General features: G+C 40.7%; 1 protein-coding gene across 1 annotated transcript in view; it reads left to right on the top strand.

The window, feature by feature from the left end:
* Window positions 1-24,012, top strand: part of NT5E (5'-nucleotidase ecto) — a 1,444,398-nt gene that overhangs the window by 764,392 nt on the left and 655,994 nt on the right. The gene's annotated exons all lie outside the window — the stretch shown is intronic.

Below are 24,012 nucleotides of genomic sequence, written 5' to 3'. Positions count from 1 at the left end.
CCAAAAAGTAATGGGTCCAGCACAGAGCCCTGAGGTGTTCTGCTAGTGACTGGCCCCTTTGTGGACGTAGTATCCCATATCCTTACTTCCTGGGGCCTATCTGAAAGCCAGTTGGCTGTCAAGCTCGTAACATAGTAGTTAATGCCTAATTCCATCAGTGTGTTTATAATGCCTGAGTGGTCCTTACAAATATGCTCACCTGCTTGAGTAGGCATGATCTGCCCTTGACAAAGCCAAACTGAGTTACATCCAGTGTCCGAAGGGTTTCTATGTCACTATTAATCATATCCATGATAATTATTTCCATTGCTTTGCATATGAGATTAGTTGGACTTGTAGGTCTGTAGTCTCTAGAGTGTATTAATGGATCATCTTTGCATTGCTTTGCACATGACACCAGTCAGACTTGCGGGTCTGTAGTTCCCAGGGTTTATTAATGGATCATCCTTGTGCAGAGGGATGACCATTACAGTCCTCCATTCACACGACACAAAGCTTGTCTGGATCCTGTGGTTAAATAGTGACTCCGGAGATCCAGATAGGTTGTGTTTCAGGCTATTTAGGAGGCATCCAGAGATATTATCTGGGCCCATCGATGCAGTGTTCTTAGCCTTAAAGACCACATTTAAGACCTACTGCTAGTAATAGTTAGGGGATTATGTTTGATAGTATCACTTGAAAGGCAACTGGGGGTGGGGGTTGGGAGAAGAGGTGGTTCCATTAACAATCAGTTCTGCACACTGCTATGTGCTACCTTTGAGATTTCAGACATAGTTGAAGGAAGTCTTGTGATTGTCCTTGGCCTGAGAGGCTACCTGTGCCTCAAAGTTGCCTTTTATAGATTTAATTTCCTTTCTTAGTTGTTTGTTTAGCCTGATAAGAGAGGTGTTATCCTGCTTGGGCATTGTACTTCTTAATTTTTTTACTTTTATGTTGTACAATCTGTTTATATTTAGACTCCACCATGAGGGTTTGTTTTTTTTTGAATTTGGATTTGGCATTGTTTCTGGCATGCATCTATTAACATGATTGCACAGAGTTTCTTTGTGTACAATTCTGCATAGACAGCTGTGTTCTCCAGGTCTGGAGGGGCTTGAAATTTTGACAACTAATCACTTAATAGTAGGCAATTTGCCTTAGAGTAGCTCCTGTTACAGGGTTTGTTGGGGTCACAGCACTGATTTTTATTTCAAAGGAACAGCTTTAGGATCTGATCTTACCAGACAGGGCACTTCACTGGGCGGTTCAGCATTCTCCCATATTTGTGAGTACCAGATCCAGTATGTTTGCACTCCTAGTGGGTGTATGGACTAACTGCTCCTTGATTGTGTTTACAAAATCCAGGAATCTCTGGACATGCAAGTGTGGAGTCATGTAGGATCCTAGATTACAGAGGGGTCATTAAAGTCCCCAATGAATATTGTATTGGGTGGAGTGGTAAGTGTCTCCAGTAGACCTAAGTATGAGCTATGGATTTTGTAGTTCGTAGAAGGTGATCTATAACTTGCAAAAATATGATATGGAATGCTACCTATGGTAATCTGGACACTGAGAAGGTCAAGTTCATCATCCTGTTTGACGAACCTTGAGGTATGTTTGTTTTTGGTGTAGACAGACACCTCCACCTTTAGTCCCTGCCTGTGCAGTAGGTGGTCTAAAAGTGTGGAAGGCATTATATCCCTGCACTGCTGGTATCTCTCAGTGCTTTAGACCATGTCTTGATAACTGGAGAGATGCTTGCATTCTCCAAGGAGAGTAGAGCTTGGAGGGAGTGGAGTTTCTTGTTTAGGCTCCTAGCATTGAGCAGTAACACATTTAGATTTCCTTGGGTTGATTTTGCTAAGATGAAATGTTTGTCAGTTTAGCATTGCCTAAAAAAGGCACTATGGCTTAAGATAGTGTTTTAGCCAAACAAGCCTAGCAGGGACAGAAGCAGACCATCCTTGGCAAAGCAATATGGCCTGATGACCACATCCTGCCATGCTAACAAATACTGTAGCCCCTTTGAGTGACATCAGAAGCTAAACCAATTATTAAAGTCAGTCTTCTGTTCATATAGTCGCATCACTGTAGAGGGTAGAATACTGCTCAGTGCTAGGTATACACCAGCCTGGGACACGTGGACCAAGAGCTGCATTAGTCTCTCATCATATAGTCCTGGGAAGTGTCTCAGGTCATTTACAGCCACATGGATTGTGACTGAGTCATACTGGTATTTGTGGTTCAGTGACTTGGTGGATCCTGGCCCTGATAGGCAACTGACTATGATTTTCTCCTTCAGCCTGATGTGTTTCACAGTGGAGTCTACTAGAACTAGAGTATCGAATAGTGTGGTTGCTTTCCTTATGGGTTTTGTAGTTGAGACTCCATGGGATGTGGCTGTATGTGTGGTGTTGGGTGTTATTAAGGAGCATTATATTCAGAGGCTGCTTTTTATTCCCTTTTCAGAGATGCCCAAAATTCTGCCCTGTCATGCACCTACTGTACCAACTTGCCAAATGAGGACAGCAAAGTAAGAGGTATAGTCATTCCTTTTAAAAAGAGCCGTCCAAGAGACACAGAAAAGAAAGGGTCCAGATTCTGCTCCAGGTTCTAATAGTTTCCCAAAAGATGAGGGTTCTCAGACCTATTCTCAACTTGAGTCAGTTAAATCAATATGTGACGATTGGACCATTACAGATGGTAATGGTACATGCAGTCCTGCCATGTCTGCAAGCAGAAGATTGGATGTGCTATTTATAGTCTTTCAAGATGCTTACCTACACATATCAGAATAGCAAAAGCAACAAGGAAGTTCCTGTGCTTCCAAGTGGGAGCCAGTCAGTATCAATTCTGAGTCTTGCCATTTGGTCTCACCACATCCACTCAGGTGTTCACCAAATGCATGTCTCACATTGCAGCCTACATATGAATGATAGGGGCAAAAGCTTTTTATTACCTCAACACCATTCTCATAGGCACTCCAAATGCAGAGTCACTGATCCTCACAAGACAATATTTATTCCGACTGTCTGTCTTTGGGAATCTCTGTCATTACCACCAAATACCAACTGTCTCCCACTCAGTCCATCCTGTTTTGGGCTGTCAGATGTACAAAATGTACAAACTAACTCAAAAGCAATAAAACTACTGAAACTTGTTAAAAAGTCAACTGGCAACACGACTAGAATCACCACTCACAAATTTATTGAAGCGCTTTTCGTCCAAGGCATATAGTTGAACTTCATCAGATAACATAAAGTAATATATAAACGGAAACAAAGCACCTCGTACCCAAAACAGACTCAACCAACTTTAATAGAATAAAATAAATAAAGCTTCAAAAATACATGTTTTCGTCATACAACTTCTTCAGATAAAAACCTTTTTCCATTCCAACACGTTTTTATATATAGACACCTACTCAATGAAGCAATTAACACATAGCCAATGAAAACCACAGAGCAGTTAAACAATTAGTACAATGCTTTTAGTCACTTTCTCATTTCATTTCTACAAAAAATTGTTCTTAAAAGTATATAAATATGAATATTTTGTGTTGTGTTATATTAATAATTTTGTATAAAGTATAAAACACTGGAATTTAAAATTTAACCAAAAATTAATTCTTATATAAGAGAATACCAGTTAATTAAATAAATACACCTAATAAAACTACCTTTTAAAACAAAATGTACTCTATATTCTTGTAAGTACTTATTGTAATACATCAAACTCCCTCTAGTGGCTAAATTGTGTAATAGTTCAACTCAAATAACATAAAGTAATACCAAACAGATTTAAATAAGGCTGAAACAAGTCAGTTGATACCTCCACCTTTCACAAATTTAAAGACAGTGTTTAAAATTGTATATATAAAACCATCATTTCCTATTTATATTTTTTCTCTCTATTGTCATTATTAACAGCAGCAACAGAACTAAGTTAAAAAGTACTTAAATATATAAAAAAGTAGTACTTAAATATAAAATAAAAAACAAAAATAACAGTAGCATATAATACCATTTATATGGCTTTTCATCTCCGAGCTTTTCAGTTTTAAACAACATGTTATGGAACACATGTTGTTTAATCCTGGAAAATTGCAAGCATTAAGGCGAATTTGCCATAGGAGCTCCAGCTTTTCCATTAAACATGTAAATGGACCACCCATTGGGTTGATTTCTACTTGGTCCAAAATCCAAAACTTGAATGTATGTTCTGGATACTGGTCACTATGTTTCGTCAGGGCATTTTCTAATTTATGTTTATTGACACTATATATATATATATATATATATATATATATATATATATATATATATATACACACTCATATGCCCAGTCTCTCAATCTACGTTCGGTTTAACCGACGTAGAATGATTTGCAACATTGACTTTTAGCCACATATACTATCATTTTGGAATTACAATTACATTTCTTCCTGCTATTCGTGTATATTGTTGACATAAAGGGATGAGCCAATCAGAATGTATCTACAGTACGGGCAATTAACACATTGTCTCATTCCTACTATATCGGACTGAGTTCTGAATTCACATTCAAATAGGTTTTTTAAGGTCCTACCTTTCCTAGCTATAAATTTAGGTTCAGTCCCTAATTTTTCCACTGTCTTGTCTTCCATAAGGATGTTCCAATTTTTAATTAGTATATTTTTTATATAACGATAGCTCAAGTTGAATATTGTGACAAAGCTGGTCGTGAAGTCAGTTTCACTTGTATCCAACCCGAAACCGAATTCACGGTCATTTCTATCATCAACTACTACATTCATTACCTCCAAGGAAGTGGAATATAGGGTATTGTTAAGATTAGGTGTGTACATACTAATATATCTTTTATTACTAACTTCTTCAATTATATTATCAACCAATGTACTAGAATATGCTCTTTTCATAAAAAGTTGTTTCAAATGCTGGCATTCATCATGTCTTCCTCTGTAGTAACCATTCTGGCAGCTCTCATCAATTATCCCTTTGCCACCGATCTTTTTTAGTGGTAAGGGTGTGCACTTGTAAAGTGTAGAAATGTGTTAGAATAAGATGGCTTTCTATAAATTTTTGCTTCATACCGCTTATTCAAATAGTTCTTTATTAAATGTACATCCAGAAATGATGTCTCGTGTTCATCAAATTTGTATGTGAATACTAAAAAATCTGTAATCTGTTTGAAATTAAACAAATTTTCTGCCTCTTCCTTATTGCCCTTAATTTAGCAAAAAAATATCATCCAAATATCGTGTAAAGTATACAGTTTTTGTGGAAATCTCCTCTGTGGCTAACCCTCTCAGTCCCCAACATATTTTTTAAGAATGTTATCAACCACCTTCTTTTGAGCTTCTTCTCAGACCTTCAATCTGGTTAAAAGCCCACCAGCTGCACAAATATGGAAAGCTAGAGGTGGAAACAAAACAAGAGGAGGTGTCAATCAAATAGATGATGTCGCAGGAGATCAATCCCATACTGGAGGGGGGGGGAGTGTATGTGGCAACAGAAAATGCAATATGTAAAGACTCTTGGTCCTTTTTGCAAAAAATAAATGAATTGGAGTTTATTGAACATTATAACTTTCTTACGGTTAACGTAAGAGCTTTATATACATCAATACCACAAATGTTGGGGACTGAGTGGGTTAGCCACACGCTTCAGAATAAGGGTGCCCCCCTACACAATATAAATCTAGTAGAAGAACTTTTAGATATAGTCTTATCCAATAACTATATTTACTTTAAAGGGAACTTTTACCTGCAAAGAAGGGGAGTAGTGATGAGGTCCCCTTGCGGCTCCAGTTTCGTAAACTTAGTGATGAGTTATTGGGAACACTTCTCTATATCTTTAATACAGAGGAGATTTCCTCAAAAACTGTATACTTTACACAATATTTGGATGATATCTTCTTGCTAATTAAGGGCAATAAGGAAGAGGCAGAAAATTTGGTTAATTATTTCAATCAGACTACAGATTTTTTAGTATTCACATACAAATTTGATGAACATGAGACATCATTTTTGGATGTACATTTAATGAAGAACTATTTGAATAAGAGGTATGAAGCAAAAATTTATAGAAATCCATCTTATTCTAGCACATTTCTACACTTTACAAGTGCATACCCTTACCACCAAAAAAGATCGGTGGTAAAGGCACAATTGGTAAGAGCTGCCAGAATGGTTACTATAGAGGAAGACTTTTATGATGAATGCCAGCATTTGAAACAACTTTTTATGAAAAGAGCATATCCTAGTACATTGGTTGATAATATAACTGAAGAAGTTAGTAATAAAAGATCTATTGGTATTTACACACCTATTCTTAACAATACCCCATATTTTGCTTCCTTGGAGGTAATGAATGTAGTAGTTGATAGACCTGACAGTGAAATTGGTTTCGGGTTGGATACGAGTGAAACTGACTTCACGACCGGCTTTGTCACAGCATTCAACTTGGACTATCGTTACATAAAAAATGTACTAATTAAAAAATGGAACATCCTTATGGAAGATAAGGCATTAGTGAAAAAGTTAAGGATTGAACCTAAATTTATAGCTAGGAAAGGTAGGACCTCAAACCTATTTGAATGTGAATTCAGAACTCGGTCCAATATAGCAGGAATGAGACAATGTGGTAATTGCCTGTACTGTAGATACATTCTGGTTGGCTCATCCCTTTATGTCAAAAGTATACACTTGAATAGCAGGAAGAAATATAATTGTAATTCCAGAATGATAGTATATGTGGCTAAATGTCAATGTGAATCATTCTACGTCAGTAAAACCAAACGTAGATTGAGAGACCAGGCATATGAGCATATATATAGTATCAATAAACATAAATTAGAAAATGCCCTGGCAAAACATATTGACCAGTATACAGAACATACATTCATGTTTTGGATATTGGACTAAGTAGAAATCAACCCAAGGGGTGGTCTATTTACAGTATTGGAAAAGCTGGAGCTGCTATGGCAAATTCTCCTTAATGCTTGCAATTTTCCAGGATTAAATGACATGTGTTCCATAACATGTTTAAAACCGAAAAGCTTATTGAGATGAAAAGCCATATTAATGGTATTATATGCTACTGTTTTTGTTTTTTTATTTTATATTTAAGTACTACTTTTTTATATATTTAAGTACTTTTTAACTTTGTTCTGTTGCTGCTGTTATTAATAATGACAATAGAGAGAAAAATTTTTTTTTTTATTTTATTTAACATTTGTTATATTTTAACATTTTAAACTTTTTAACATTATAAATAATAATATGAAATGATGGTTTATATACAATTTTAAACACTGTCTTTAAATTTTTGAAAGGTGGAGGTATCAGCTGACTTGTTTTAGCCTTATTTAAATCTGTTTGGTATTACTTTGTTATCTGATGAAGTTCAGCTTTATGCCTTGGACGAAAAGCTCTTCAATAAATTTGTGAGTGGTGATTCTAGTCATGTTTCCAGTTGTCTTTTTAACAAGTTTCAGATGTACAAAATGTATCATTGAGCAGGGCTGCCATCATAGGAAGTCTCAGGATACATTTGCATCCCAACACCTCCGATTTCTGCGGTTTTAAGAGCTTTGGGACTCATGGGATCTGTAATTCAAACAGTTCCCTTGGTAACATTGCATATGAGAGTCTGTTTTCAAAGCCTATTTTGAGCAGAATCAGCCTGTCCAATGCATATTCAAGACGTCTTCAGTGGTGGACCAATCTGCTAAACCTGTCAAGGGGGTTCTCCCTTTCTTAGCTCATGCCCAATTCCACTGTGACCACAGATGTGTCCATCTTGGGAAGGGGGCATTTTTAGCACAGTATAACCTAGGTATATACTCAGAGGCCATGATATTCATCAATATAGTAGAGGTGAAAGCTGTCCTCTTAGAATTTCAGGTATTGCAGGGCAATATCCCCAGGTTGATTGCCATGCACTTCAGTAACATAGAAGTGGTTTGATAAATACATAAACAGACAAGAAACAACAAGATCTTACCCCCATTTACAGAGGAGCCATAAAGGTTTGGGAATGGGCCTTACAGTTTCATAGCATTCCCGTGTAATCACAGATAAGATAAACAGGCAAATTAGGCTACCTCACGAATGATCTCTCATTCACAACCCACAAAATTTGTTGAAAGTAGGCCAAGACCTTCTTGCAGTCTCTTCACTTCGTCTTTCAGCATTAAATATAGAGATTTTTTTCAGCATAATCTATATAGAAGGGCAGGCATCCATAGATGTATTTGCCCAAGATTGGCTCCTGGGACTCCTATACACATGTTTTTCATTTTCCCTTGATACACAGGTTCATTCAGAAAGCCAAAGCATGCCAAACCAAGGTAATTCTAATAGCCTTATTCTGGCCCTACCAGATTTGGTTCTGTTTGTTGTAGCTTTATCTTCAGAGAAGATCACTTCTCTTTCCACAGCACGTCAAGTTACTAATTCACCTTCCAGGTTATTTATTTATATATGTATTAACATTTGTTAACCGGGAAAGTCCCCTGGGTCAGAGATGCATTTTCAGTGGAGGCCCATGGAGAAAACCTCCACAAATATGACATAAAACTGGACATACAGTGCAAATTTTAATGAAAATGCATTGAATCAGTTAATATAACAACATAAAACTGGAAGGTTACTTCAAGAATAATATAGAAGCATACATAATAATAGATAATAAAATGCTGTCTTACCTTGAATATTCATTCCCTTCATCTGACTACTTGGTTACTGCATTTACTGTAATGGCCAGGGATCCATCCTTTCCCAGTGAGGTGATTAATCTGATCATTACCTTTCAAAATCTATCCACTTGAAAAATTTATAGAGGAAAGTGGAAAAAGTTTACTTTGTAGGGAAAGGCATAAACTGTACCTCAGCTTAATTCACACAGGTTCTCACTTTCAAGCACAAATTTTTCAAGAAGGGGCCAGTTACTCTGTGATAAAAGCCCATTTGATGGCTATTTGCTTTAATTCTGGATTTCCTTCATCCTAATTTGTATCACAACAGACATGCAAGGCTTACTTGAAGGATATAATCCACACTAGGCTTCCCTTCTCTAAACTGGTCCCCCTGTTGGATCTAAATTTTGTTTTAGAGAATTAAACTAGCTGACTCCATAAATGTAATACTTCTTACATGGAAAACTGCCCTGTTGGTGGCAATCACTTCAGCCAGACGAGTGTCAGAAATTCTTATGCCGGGTCTTTACAGTTTCCATATCAAACATTTCATCTGGACAGTGTCATCCTTAGAACTAATCAAACATTTGTCCTAAAGATGCAACTGAGGCCAACATTAATCAGTCTCTCAATGTGGATTACCAGTTGCATTTTTGGATGTTCATAGACAACTTTGTTTTTATTAGCATCACACTAAGACTTTAGACATTGATGATCAGTGGTTTGTTTTTTTTTTTCCTCTGTCAAGAAACTTCACATGCTGTCTGAGGCTACCATTGATATGACTATGTGATTGCATTGTTTATTGCTGTTCCTTGGAGGGGAAGACCTTGAACCCAAGAATGAGAGAGCACTCTATCAGGGCTCAGGGAACTACAGCATCATTCCTTCACAATGTTATGTACTCCTGCAGGATATTACACCAACAACTATGTGTTCAACCTTACATATTTTGCTAAACATCCAGACCAAATGCATAGATTATGTTTTTATCAGAACTATAGATTTGTCTGGTCTCTGTCAAGGCACTGATACAATACCTCCCTCCCACCTTCTCCCACCATGTCATGGCATTTTTCCCAAGGGACTTTGCAGGACTCTGTTTCATGCTCTTCCTCAAGACTCTTTTAAACTCTAGTCTTTAAATGTGTTTTCTGACTGTGATTTTTTCTCTCCTATTGCTGGCCTTATCTCCTCAGGACAGAGATTTATGGGATAGTAAGGAAGCTCAAGTGTGTGAGGTAATTCATTGTCAACAGAAAAGGCACCAAGGTAATTAGTCCTGCTGTTCCAGTGTTTGGACAGATCAGACAAATCAGTACATAACTTGTGCTTTTCTTTCCCAAGCACTCTAATCAGGATAAACTCCATTTGCATACCTTGGGTCTTCAAAGACAACTCAGATTCGACCTTCATAGAACAAGGACTTTTGGAAAAGATTCACAATTATTTGTTTACTTTGCCACAATAAGTTTGGTGCAAATGTTTCTAAGCAGATGATGTCTAGATGGCTACCCAATTGTAGTACCTTTGTTTAATCTAGCAGAGGTAATATCATAGGAACTCTACAGCCTTCTTCTTTTCCAGACATTACAAGCTGGACTTCCTTTTTAGATCTCAAGCTGCATTTGGAGCTTCAATTCTGAAGGGTAACTTGTCATGACTCCACCTGAGATCCCAACTGCCAGATCAAATGGATTGATGAAATAGGTGGAACTTGGGTACTTTCATAAAGCTAGATCCTTTTCATCCATGTCTGTCTGATACAGCATCCAACCAACCTTGCTCCCATCCAAGTTGGTGCTGCCTCTTCATAGCTTTTAGCATATAGTTATCTTCCTAGTACAGATTGCTACTAGGCAGCAAACTCTATCTCAGTGACTGGCTCACAATGAATAATGGGAGAATTGTGAAGTGGCCTGAGGCACTGGAGCACTAACTAGGGGGCAGATCTGAACCAACAAGCAGCTCAGTACCCAGCCATCATACAGGACAGATTTGGATGAAAAAGATCGAGCGTCATGGTAAGTACATACCTTCTGTATTTCTTGCCTGCATTGTACAAAGTGCACTTGACAGATTATTTCACATTTCCACACTGTAACAATCTGAAATATCAGGATCGAATAAAGCGAGTCCCAAAACATGAGACCGAATGGCTGAAAGATCGGATGTTCTTCATGTTTCACTATTGCAGTCATCACATTTGGGTTATCTGCCTGCAGGTAGCCCTCAGCCGACCTGAATACCAGAGTCTTGGGATTTCTGCGTCGGATGCTGTCACTTCTTCCATGATGTCAGGTCATCAGGGGTATAAAACATGCAGCTGATGCCATTACATCAGTCTTTCTTGCCGTGCGGTGCCCGAAGCAGAAGCAGTTTGCAAGTGCCGTCGGCTGACTCCTGAAATTTTCATTTTCGAATTTCAGACCTGAAGTCTTCTAAAAGATAAGTACCCCATTGGGGATCCTTTTTTCTTGCTCTAACCGATGTCAGAAAAAAATAATTGTCTTGCTTGTGGAAAGCAAATACCGCCTAGAGATTTTCATTCTTACAGCATCACCTGTTTAGTTCCAGACCACGACGTCCCTCGCTGTCAGTTTTGTGCCTTGTTCAACAACCGAACTATCCGTTGGGCAATTTTTGTAGCTAAATACTTTCGCTCTCGATCTCCGTACTCCGAAATGATGTCGGTAAGCCATCTGACTACCGATCTTCTGAAAAAACGTAAGGATAAAGACAGACCACATAGGTCCAAAACGGCCGACAGCACTACCGTTTAGCTAGTCGCCAGTCCACCGGTACTCTGTGAGGTGCTTTTGCAGCCCTTGATACCCACTTCTACTATTTATCAGGCCTCTACTGAGACCCATTCGGAGTCCAGTATGCAGCAAGATGCTTCTTCGACTATGGAACCTGTAGATGTCTCTACCTTGAATGGATCCGGAGCCACTGTGCAGGCACCGGCTTCTGAGGGTGTATTCAGGCCTACTGATTTTCATATTAAACTGATGACTTCATTTCAAGCCAAAAATACTGACTTTCTCAGACTAGGAAACCAACAATCAAAGCACATTCTCAGGCCCACAGGCCTCAAAAACAAATGATTAGAATGGTTGAAGACCTTATTACCTTAATTAGAGGAAGCCAGCCTTCCCCCTCAAAGAGACCTAGAACTGATTTTCCTTCTGATTCTTCTGATCAGGAATCTGATATCTCTGATCCTTCTAACTACCAGGATATACCCTTATCTACCTATGAGGATTCTGATACAGAGGATTCCATTCCCTCTAATTCCCCTCCAGAAGATTTTTCTTTTGGTGAAACCCTGCATACCCTTAGGGAGCATTTCTGCTGGGAAAGCCAGGACTACTCTCAGTCCAAAAAGAGACTCAGGGAATTTTTAAACTTGCCTCAGCACAGGCCTCTAGCTATCCCTCCTGTTCTGGAGATTGTAGAGGTTTTCTTGGAATCCAGCCTTACCAGGTATACTTTGCCTCCAGCTTCCAGGAAACCTTAAAGGTACTATAGAGTACCTGACTCTCTCAAATTTCTTTTCAAGAATCCTACTGCAGATGCAGAGACTATTTCCCAAGGACCAAAAGGCATTAAGGCTACTACTGCCAAGAATCCTACCCCTTCTTACAGGGATTCTAGGGCTTTAGACAGATGGGGTAAGAAGGTATACACCTCTGCTACTCTGGCCATTATGGCTTTAAATTGACAGTTTTATATGTTAAAGTATCAGCAGCATATTATGGGGATAATTAAACAGAAAATGATGTTGATTCGTGACTGTGTTGATTCGTGCTGTGCAGAACACAAAGATTTACAAGAGTTAATGCATTCTGCTGACCAAGTTGTTAAACATACTTTGCAGTGTGATTTTGATGCTTTAAAAGCATCTTGTAGGGCTGCTATCACTGGGTCTGCTCTTTGAAGGCATGCTTGGCTTAAGGAACAAAACTTGCCAGAACATGTCAAAGCAAAATTACTGGATGCACCCTTAAACCAAGAGCAACTATTTAGCAATAAAGCAGAAGTAGTTCTCAAAAGGATGGAGGAGAAAGCTAAATCTATGCAAACTGTTAAAGATTTCTTACAAGTACAACCACCTAGATTCAGTAGGCATTGGACTTCAAAGAACTGGTTCTTTCCAGTCCCTTCCAGGCCTTCTCAGTCCAAAACCAGAGGCAGCAGACTCCCCAAGACTTCAGTCTCAGGTTATGCACAGATCTAAGCAGTGGGGTGCTCCCACGTTCAAAACATGAGTAGTAAGCCACCCTCCTATGGTAAACTTGCACAATGACTTATCCTTAACTCCCCCAAGCCTTGCTCAAGTACTTGCACCTTTAGGAGGAAAACTCACCCTGCATGCAAAAAACTGGGAATACATTACCCAAGACAAATGGGTTTTAAACATCGTTTCCCTAGGATACAGATTCCACTTCCACTCACTCCCAACCCCAAGTGGATGGCCAGACCTCCCCCAAACCAGTGAGTGAAGGCCCAAAAGTAAGTACATTCTGTCCTCAGCATCAAGGCTGTTCACCCTGTCCCAGCAGAACAAAGGGGACAAGGCTTTTATTCAAGACTGTTCCTGGTTCCCAGAAAAGAAAACTCCTGGCGTCCTATCCTGGATTTATCTATTCTCAACACCTTTTTGGTGGTTCCAAAATTCAAAATGCTAACTCTCCAACAGCTGCTTCCTATGCTAGTCAAGGATGCCTGGCTGGCAACCCTAGACTTAAAAGGAGCTTACCTGCACATCCCCATAAGGGAATCTTGCAGGAAATACCTTCGCTTCAGGACAGGCTCTATGCATTATCAGTTCTCTGCACTTCCCTTTGGCTTATCTACTGCAGCAGGGTATTCACAAAGTGCCTAGCTCCAGCCATTGCTTTTTGCAGGCAGAGAAGTATTTAGATTTACCCATACTTGGACGATTGCCTGATTCAGGCGAAAAGTCAGCACTTGCTACTACAGCACCTGGCATTTGTAAAGAGACTTCTAACTTCACTGGGGTACACCAATGAAACACAATACACAACTTCCCAGATGCCATTCCTCACTCCAGAGTAACAAATTTATTTGACAACTTATTTCAACCTACTGGCCACAAAAACCCAGCTATCTGCAAGGAAAATAGTGCAAGCTCTGGGGTTCATGGCCTCTTGCATTCTGTTAATTCCATATGCAAGACTGCATATGAGGAAACTACAGTGGCATCTAAAAAGTCTATGGTGTCAATATTCTCAGGACCTGGAAACAATTTTTGTCATTCTGTGTCTAAGGGCAGAGTTCCTTTGGTGGGCAGAGGCCTATAACCACAACAAGGGACTCTCTTTCACTCTACCCCATGCTGCTCAAATCCTAACAGACACAACAGACTATGCATGGGGGGCTCACATGGCAGGGCAGTGCATTCAGGGCAAATGGAACCCAAAGCAGATGCACCTGCATATCAATCAAAAATAAATGTTAGCTGTACAGAATGCTCTGACAGCCTTCAAAGGCCTTATTCTTCCAGGACAACTATTGGTAAAGACAGACAACACCACAGTTATGTGGTACATAAACAAGCAGGGGGAAACACATTCCTACCCACTCTGCAGACTAGCCTTGGCTCTGTGGAACACAGCCTTGAGCAACCAGGTGCACCTACAAGCTCAGTTCCTGCCAGGTAAACTAAATTCACTGATAGACGATTAAGCAGAAATTTCATGGACCCACACGAATGGAAACTGGAACCCAAAATATTCAAGCTTTTGGAGAACAGATGGGGGACACCAGGGGTGGATCTGTTTGCTTCCCCTCAGAACTATCAGTTGAACAAATACTGCAACAGAACTCCCCACAGCCAAGCTTGGAAGGTGGATGCCCTGTCTTTTTCCTGGGAAAGCCTCTCAGTCTATGCATTTCCCCCTCTGCCTCTCCTCTCAAAGGTTCTACTAAAGATCAAACAGGACATGCCAAGGACAATCCTGATTGCACCAGACTGGCCATGCCAGCACTGGTATCCACTTTTGCGCAGTCTGACAGTGCTACAACCATGGCATCTGCCTCAGACCCCTTCCCTGCTGTCACAGCAGGGGGGCCAAATTCTGCACCCTCTGCTTCAGACCCTGAACTTTGCAGCCTGGCTAATCCCCTGAACTCACCTCTTGCAACCATCAGTAAGCAGGTGCTGGATGTCATTCTTGAAACAAGAAGGCCTAGTACTAGAAAATCCTATTCAGAAAAGTGGAAGAGGTACTGTTCCCGGAGCCGGTCTCAAGGGATGGATACAGCTGTGCCCAGCTTACCTCATATACTAGATTACTTAACAGAAATGCTCCACAAAGGCCTATCCCTCTCTTTAGTCTCAGCTCATTATAATACTGAGCCACCCCTCTTCTCTCGTCCTCTGGTAAAATAGTTCCTTATAGGGGCCAAAAATATAAGACCCCCCCCCCCCCCAGGAGAGCTCCCACACCAGCCTGGGACCTTAACTTTGTACTGGAAAAACTTACACCCCCCCCTTTAAACCAGCTGCTACAGCAGAGTTGAAATTCCTCCTGTGGAAAATAACTTTACTTCTAGCCATCACTTCAGCAAGAAGAGCGTCTGAACTGCAGGCCCTTATGGCAGTGGAACCCTTCATTATCGTCCATGCAGACAGGGTTTCCCTTAGGACTAACCAGTCTTTTATGCCCAAGGTGGTGTCTAGTGTGGCTGTAAACCAGTCCATTCATTTGCCTACTTTTTTCCCTAATCCTCAAAATAAAGGGGAAAGGATACTGCATTCTCCAGACATGCACAGACAGCTTAGATTCTATTTGGACAGGACTAAGCCTCTCAGAAAATCTGACCAGCTGCTGGTCAGCTTTGCTGCATGGGCAGAGGGGAAGGCCAATTCAAAGCAAACCATATCTAAATGGATGGCACACTGCATCAATTTCTGCTACAAGCACCATGGAAAACCTACCCCACAGGGGATAAGAACACATTCCAATAGGGCTACATCTACCTCTACTGCATTTCTCAGAGGAGTCCCTACCAGGGACATCCTGGAAGCTGCAACCTGGAGCTCTGTACACTCTTTCACCAAGCATTACCACTTGCCTATCTTTTCTAAATCCAGAGTTGGATTTGCCACAGCAGTTTTACAGGGCCTGATTGCCAGGCCTAATGCTTCTTAATCTACCTCCACCCTCCCTTAGCTTTGGGATTCAACCCAAATGTGATGGCTGAAACACGAACATAGTACAGTTGTGTACACTTATCAAAAATGTAGATGTTCGAGTGTATTCGCTGTTGCAGTCCTGGTTACCCTCCCTCCAGCCCTTTGATTGTCTTTGCTTTCACCTATCCTTTTTGGTTTGGCATATCTTATACTATGTGTATTTGCTTTTTGCTGGGGGTGTTCCACATCATATAACTGCTTCCTATTTTGGGGGCACCTGACATCGGGGGCAAGAAAAACGGTTGTAATGGCGTCGGCTGCATGTTTTATACCCCTGTCGACCTGACGTCATGGAAGAAGTGACAGCATCTGACACAGAAATCCCAAGACTCTGGTATTCAGGCCAGCTGAGGGCTACCTGCAGGCAGATAGCCCAAATGTGATGACTGCAACAGTGAATACACTTGAACATCTACATTTATGGTAAGGGTACACAACTGTACTTTTAAATATACTAAGTCTGAGATGCAATGTCTCAGAATATTCCCTTTTCTCTGAGGTATGGCAATCTCAGAATTGGTGTGCAGATATATATACATATATATATATATATCAATCACAGCATGAAGTTATACGAAAGAGTAGTGGAAGCTAGGTTAAGAAGGGAGGAGATGATTAGTGATCAGCAGTATGGTTTCATGCCAGGAAAGAGCACTACAGATGCGATGTTTGCTCTGAGAGTGTTGATGGAGAAGTACAGAGAAGGTCAGGAGTTGTATTGTGTCTTTGTGGATTTAGAGAAAGCATATGACAGGGTGCCTAGAGAGGAGTTGTGGTATTGTATGAGGAAGTCGGGAGTGTCAGAGAAGCATGTAAGTGGTACAAGATATGTACGAGGGTAGTGTGACAGCGGTGAGGTCTGCAGTGGGAGTGACGGATGCGTTTAAGGTGGAGGTGGGATTACATCAAGGATCAGCTCTGAGTCCTTTCTTATTTGCAATGGTGATGGACAGGTTGACAGACGAGATCAGACAGGAGTTCCCGTGGACTATGATGTTTGCAGATGACATTGTGATCTGTAGTGAGAGTAGGGAACAGGTGGAGGAGACCCTGGAGATGTGGAGATATGCTCTAGAGAGAAGAGGAATGAAGGTCAGCAGGACTAAGACAGAATATATGTGTGTGAATGAGAGGAAGGAGGAATGGTGAGGGTGCAGGGAGTAGAGGTGGCAATGGTGAATGAGTTTAAGTACTTGGGATCAACAGTTCAGAGTAATGGCGAGTGTGGAAGAGAGGTGAAGAAGAGAGTACAGGCAGGATGGAGTGGGTGGAGAAGAGTATCGGGAGTAATTTGTGACAGACGAGTACCAGTAAGAGTGAAAGGGAAGGTCTACAAGAGGGTAGTGAGACCAGCTATGTTATACGGGTTGGAGACAGTGGCATTGACAAAAAGGCAGGAGTCAGAGGTTGACATAGCAGAGTTGAAGATGTTAAGATTTGCACTGGGTGTGACGAGGATGGACAGGATTAGGAATAAGTATATTAGAGGGTCAGCCCAGGTTGGAAGGTTTGGAGACAAAGCCAGAGGGGCAAGATTACGTTGGTTTGGACATGTGCTGAGGAGGGATGCAGAGTATATTGGGAAAAATATGCTAAGGATGAAGCTGCCAGGTAACAGGAAAAGAAGAAGGCCTAAGATAAGGTTTATGGATATGAGAGAGGATATGCAGGTGGTTGGTGTGACAGAGCAAGATGCAGAGGACAGGAGGAAATGGAAACAGTTGATCTGCTGTGGCGACCCCTAACGGGAGCAGCCGAAGGAAGATGATATATATGTGTGTGTGTGTGTGTGTGTGTGTGTCAGAGGTGCAAGGAGGAGCTTACCACCCTTGCAAAAAGAAGTTTCAAGGAGAACAGTTTTAAAGATTCGCTGTTCTCCTGTGTTTTAAGTCTTTTTTTTTTTTGGTTTTTCGGCACTCAGCATTTTGAGTGCCTACATTTCAGTAGGGAGCTATTTTACACACATCACAGACAGTGCCATAATACTGTTTTGTTTTAGCTCTGGCCCACACACTGGTGTATGGGTATATACCACACAGTACACATCCTGATGTGACACACTAAAGTCAGTAGATTCTTGTTCCCATAGATTGTTAATCATCATGTGCTGCATTCTGTGCAGAGCTCCCATGGGATATGTCTGTGAGCCAGCCTTTTTAGGTGCATTGTGGCATCTTGCAACTATATAGACACTTATCACCCTAAGATTTTCACAAGGGTATACCTACATTTCATCAGCTATCCTCCCCTGTGTTGCATGTTTGAGTATTCCATGTTTTTCCTTTCACTTTATCTGTGTATTTCCTACCTGCTAAACAGTATTATGTGTGTTATTTAGCACCATTGTATCTTGGTCAGCTGTATCTCCATATGTGAGTTTACCACTACTGCTGGATGTCATGTTAGGATTTGCTTATGCTGTATTGAGCTGCCACATCAGTGTGCAGAGCAGATAGCTGGCTATGGGACATGGCTTGATGCTAGTTCACAGGACAGTAAGCATGAGCAGCATGAGGCAGCATGACAGAAAGTGGTGACAGCCACACAGCATGTGGCAAAGCAGACCATAGAGTAGGGCAACTGGGCTCTCCAGGAAGATGTGAAACAGTTGTAACATTAGATGCAGTGTATTCAGCACCTTGGAAGTCAGGCTGCACTTAGATGCTATACAGGAAGCTGTCCACCACTGTGGGTGAAGTGCACAACTGTCTGGTGCCCAAGAAGTCTGCAGTGGGCTATCACTGCCACTATAGCCAGTATGCGTTCTTATCAGTAACTAAAAGTCCATAGTATTTGAAAGCTGTGGGAAGCTGGGCTTGTGTTACAGAGAGATTTGTACAATTCCTTATGTCCTGCCCTGACAACCATGGAAATCTGTACTACAGACCACTTTTCCTGCTGCTGCTGATGGTCCCTCACACTTTGTCTTAGCCCAGCCAAATCCATAGCCTGTGCTCGGGCTACCACTTGTATAAAATCCAGGAGGGGCTGGTCATCCATTATCACATGCCTGTTCTCCCTCCTCCTTCTTCAGGTAGTTATCCGTCATTTTCAGCAACTCTATGCAGTGGTAAATTGGCAAGGCATGAATCAAAATGGCCTTTTTGACCATAGACAAGGCAGAAGAGTCCAGAGAGATAGATATGAAGGGCAGTTAAGAGAATGAGAAGCTAGAGCGTACTCATTTCTTTAACACTCCAGTGGGCGTTGAAGAAAAATAAAATATCAGTGTTCCACTGTATGTGTACATGTATTTCTTTCTTTATTTAAATGTGTTTACCAGGGTAAAACTCTTATCAAACAATGACCGATTACGAAAACATGACTTAAAATGTGTGGTTGAGATTAGTAACTGCCTCAACCCTTATGACAATATTTAAGTTTTGCAAAAGTAAGGGTATTGCTTGACCTCAGGAATTGCTTATTTCTTTTAACAGAATGAGTTATGAAAATTTGGTTTACTTATGATGGTATTTGACTTAAGTCATATTCTAATGAGGGTTATGATGCTTGGATTTTTTTGTTTGTTTTTTTTGCTTTTGCCTCTTGTACTGGTGTTCTAATAAGTTTTTCAAAAAAAAAAAAAACAATAAGCAGTTACAGGTTCAGCCCAGGCTACATCATAATGTAAAAAACATTTGCAGCATAAAAATCTGACAAACAATATACACATAGAAGATCTAACAAAACGAATATATTTACAGTTACATAATTGGAATAAAAAGGTAGAATACTGTTAAAGTAGGAGACGAAGTGGTAGAGAGATGAGTAGCAGTTACTAGGTTAAGAAAGCTAAAAGAAACCAGTAAGATGAACGAGGGGATTAAGTTATACGTGTAGTGGGTTTAGAGCAGTAATGATGTGGTATCTATCGATGTAAATATACAATGACATCTCATTAGTATTAAAAAACGCGCACACTGATTGGTTAGCCCAGCCACCATGCCCATTGTAAATCGAGCATATACCGATAGAAAAAAGTCTGCCCGCTGAAGTACCACTGAGCAGCTAGACTTTTCTATTGATATATGCTAGAGAGGGTAAACCAAATACAAGAAAATTCAGGTATGGTCTGCAGAAATAAACAGAAACGTATCTGATTTTCCTTGTATGGCTCAACAGGCTGTCTTACCTCTGAACTGTCCGGATTTTCAAAAAATGTCCACATAATTTTTGCCTCCTACAAAAAACAACTTTGATTATTTTTTCTCCATTGCTTCTGTTGGAACAGCACTGATGTACTGTGCAAGCATGGGAACGTATGTCCCATAAGCATTTGCAGTACTTCAGAAAACATGGAAGAATGGAAGAACAATGTGAAGGAACTCTACAGTGCTGTTACACAAAGACATTATTTAAGAAACATAAGCAATTTCGTAAATAATAGCATTGTATAATAGCAATAACACAAGACTGGGTATGGGTAATGCTAGATTTACCCACTGTTGTCTTTGTTTTATCACTCGGACTTCGCCGTTATGATTAAACCACACCAACTCTGGGTAAATCCAGCATTACCCACATCCAGTCATAGGTTATTGCCTAACTATATTAGCCCTGTGTTATTTGGTGTCTTTCTTACACTGTGGTGCGTCGTGTGTACGTGACCCTCTGGGGTTATTGGTAAGTTTACAGTGCTGTCACTGGTATTCATGTAGTGACTTATCTGTTGTGAACACTCATAACTCTCATATTCTGTTTTTAACTTTGCAGACTGAGCATTCATGTGTTGGAACAGTATGCTCCCAGTTGAGTGGTGGTGACCTGCGTTTACACGTCTGCAGCCTCATGTTTTGCATTCACGTCTCAATAGCATATTTTTGCTGTACTCACTTACTCTAGGTGTACTTATTGCTGCTTATGTAATAGTGGTGTGGCATGTGGCCATGCTACCGGCTATTAGAGTTGTATGTCTGTATTCTTACCACACACATTGCTACTGCTCCTTTCAGTGGTGTCCCTTACAGGTCTATGACATGAGTGTCATGTTACAGGATATTGTTATTGTATGTCTGTTTTCTTACCGAATACATTCTCTTTTCCTTACAGTTGTGTTTCGTGCATGTCTGTGTCCTAACCCAGCATGCTGCTACTGTTGCCTTCAGGACTATCCCTGGTGTGCCTTGGTTATTCTATAGCTATTCTCCTTGAAAGTATTAGCTGCAAACCCTTATGTCTATTAGGTCAGCATGCTACCTATGCCTCAGGGTGAACTTGTACTGTGCTTTTATTACTGGTAATATGTACAAATCTGTATGGTGGGCATGGTCTAGTACATCGTGTAGGTATGTTTTATATCTGGTGTGCTTTATCTTGTGTGTTTTTAGTGCAACAGTTCATGCTCTGACTCATGCACTGCATTCTCTGTTACTCTGCATACTGTGTGTATGAATAGTATACTCCAGTATCTGCAGACCACTGTTATCTCTTTTGATTTGGTACACAGCACATGAATCTGACTGAAGTAATATTCCAAAGTTTTACTGTGGGAGGACAGTTCTCACCAGCCAAATCAAATTGGCCTTTCCCAAAAGGCCAAACTGTGTTTCATTTAAACATTGTTTTTCCTTCCTCCTCTCCAGCATTGTTATAAGCCATATTTTTTCTAATACTGCTTCCAAAGTAAGAAGTGGAACCTGAAATGCTGATTTAAGAGCTTTCTATAATTTTTTCTTATTTTAACTTGCTCCTAGCAATGGGCTACCTTAACCTGAACTCAGATCTTTGAATTACAGTAGCCAGTAATAAAATATTTCTGCATTCATTAACTGTCAAGCAGTCCTCTTTATCTAGGTTCATAGGTAGGTACTAGGCTATCGGCCCTAGGGCCTATACAAGCCCAACCAAAAAGGTATCCTGGCTTTTGCCACTCAAGAAAATGATTTTCCTGTGCCACTGTCGAGCAGCGCCACAGAAGTGATCCCCGGGGTGAATTTCCTATTTCCCATCCAATCATCAAGATTTTTCTTGACGAGTGCTAATGAGGAGCTTTGTTTTGATATATGTAGTTTATTCCAGAGTATGGGAAGTCTCTGGGACAGGAATCTATCCCTCCGGAACATTCTGTTTATTGTGGTGACAAGGTTTAGGTCCCTAGAGCGTGTAGCTCAGAGGGATTGGGATTTCTTTAAGTGGAGCATGTCCAACAGCTCTGGGTTTGACATAGCTTTGTATGTTAGGCAGAGATCACCTCTGAGTAGACAATATGCGACGGAGTAAAGCTGGAGTTTTTTGAAACGGTCTACGTAGGGCATCTGTTTGAGGCCATTAATTCTCTTTGTGAGGTATTTCTGCGGCCTTTCCAGTTGTTGTAGATGTCTTGCGAGTTACATACCAACAGAGGCGTTGTACTCTATAATGGGTCTAATGAGTAATGAAAACAATGACCTCTTTTTTTTCTGGATGAGAAACCTTTTGTGATGAGGTACGCCATGTAGAAGGATTTCCTGACTACTGTGGCGATGTGATTATCAAAGGAGAGACTACTGTCCACCTGTGTCCCAAGGTCTCTTATCACACTTTCGGTGTTAAGTATACTACCGCCTATGTTGTAGTTCATGGGTACAGAGTTTTTACCAAAGGGGATGACAGTGCACTTTTTGGCATTGAGCTTGAAGCCATGGCTTTGACACCAGGCATCTGTCTCAGTGAGGCCCTTTTGTATGATGTCCACATCGTTAGGAGTTTTGATTATGGCTCCTAGTTTACAGTCATCTGCGAACTTAATTAGCCAAAGACCTTCTGTGTTAGCCTGCACTTAAGAGAAGTAGATGCCAAACAGGAGAGGACCCAGGACTGAACCCTGTGGTACTCCACTTGTCACTGGTCTGAAGTCAGATTTGGAGTCTGCTACTTTCACATTGTGGGTTCTGTCAGTGAGCCAGTTGGCAACCCATCTTGTGACATAGGGATTTATACCTAGTTTAGTGAGTTTATCTATAATTCCAGAGTGGGGGATGGTGTCTCAAGCCCTGGCCAGATCTAGATAGGCTGTGCGAACCACCTTACTCTCATCTATGACTTTGGTGACTGCTTCGAAGAAGTCTGTCAGGTTTAGGAGACATGATCTGCCTTTTACAAACCCGAACTGGGTGAAGTCCAGACTTTGGAGATTGCCAATGTCTTTGTTTCTAAGTTCCATGATATGTTCCATGGCCTTGCAGACCAGGCTCATCAGGCTAATGGGGCAGTAGTTCCCGGGGTCTGCGGTGGCTCCCCCTTTTTGGAGTGCGATAACCATCGCTGTGCACCATTCAGTGGGCACAAAGCCTGAGGTGAGGCTATGATTGAACATGGTACTTAGTTGGGGTGCCAGTTCGTTCTGTAGTTTGTGTAGAACACAGCCTGGGATGTTGTCTGGTCCCATGGATGCTGTGTTCTTGGCTTTGGTGAGTGTGTTTTTTACCTGTGCAGCCGTAATTACAGGGACTTTGCATTCTTCGGTTATAGAGATGGGCTCTTTAGGGGGTTAGAGGGGGGTAAAGTTAGCACTGAACCCATCTGGCAGGATGTTGGCAGTATCAGTTGGGTCTGTATATTTAGTGCCATTGTGCTGTAACTCAGAGCAGATCTGAGTGTTGCCATTGAGATTCTTGGCATAGCTATAGAATGCTTTGTGGTTGTCTTTAGAATCAGTGGCGATTTTGTTTTTGTAACTAACTTTAGAGGATTTTATGAGAGATCGCAGCTTTTTACTGAGGCTGACCAGGGAGCTCCTCCACTCATGGAATTTTGCTCTCTTTTGCAACAGTTTCCTCCTTCTGTTGTACAGTTTGTTTATGGCAGGGGACCACCAGATTGCCTTCCTTTTTTTGGAGGATAGCATCTTGGTTCTGTTTGGGATAGCATGATCCATGCACTTGTGTAAGTGCTTATAAAGTGCAATTGTGTAGGATTCAGTAGTCGTAACTGTATTGTCCATGTCATGAAGTTCGCCACTTCTGTCTTAAGAAGCATGAAGTTGGCTTTGGAGGGGTCTTTAATTTTTAACATGATATATAATTTGCTTAAACTGACACACTGTACACTGTATGCAAACTTTCAGAAAAAGTACACAATATAAATATATATATATATATATATATATATATAATGTCATTAGTACAAGG

The sequence above is a fragment of the Protopterus annectens genome, chromosome 1.part0, assembly GCF_019279795.1.
Source record: "Protopterus annectens isolate FY-2018-M chromosome 1.part0, PAN1.0, whole genome shotgun sequence".
Classification (NCBI taxonomy): Eukaryota; Metazoa; Chordata; order Ceratodontiformes; family Protopteridae; genus Protopterus; species Protopterus annectens.
This window is presented reverse-complemented; position numbering and strand designations above follow the sequence as displayed.